This window comes from Salvelinus alpinus, chromosome 15 (assembly GCF_045679555.1).
Source record: "Salvelinus alpinus chromosome 15, SLU_Salpinus.1, whole genome shotgun sequence".
Lineage (NCBI taxonomy): Eukaryota > Metazoa > Chordata > Actinopteri > Salmoniformes > Salmonidae > Salvelinus > Salvelinus alpinus.
In genome coordinates, this window is record NC_092100.1 from 16,480,705 (window position 1) to 16,480,990 (window position 286).

Sequence of the window (286 nt, forward strand, 5' to 3'; positions counted from 1 at the left end):
TTAGGAAATGTATTCAACCTCACCTTTGCCTTGAATTGTAAAAATGCATTTTCATTGATGTACACAACTAGCTAAAATTTAAGTGAGAATTTTTTTATTAAACAAAAAAAAACATGTCTTGACGTAAGTAATTGCGACCACTTTACAGTACTTTTGGAAAAATTGGCATTCATCTGTGAAGTTTAAAACTTCTCATACCCCTGATGTCAAATAAAGTAACAAGCAATTTAGTTCAACTAGCTATATAAACACTAAGAACATTTTAAAATGATATATATAGTAAATG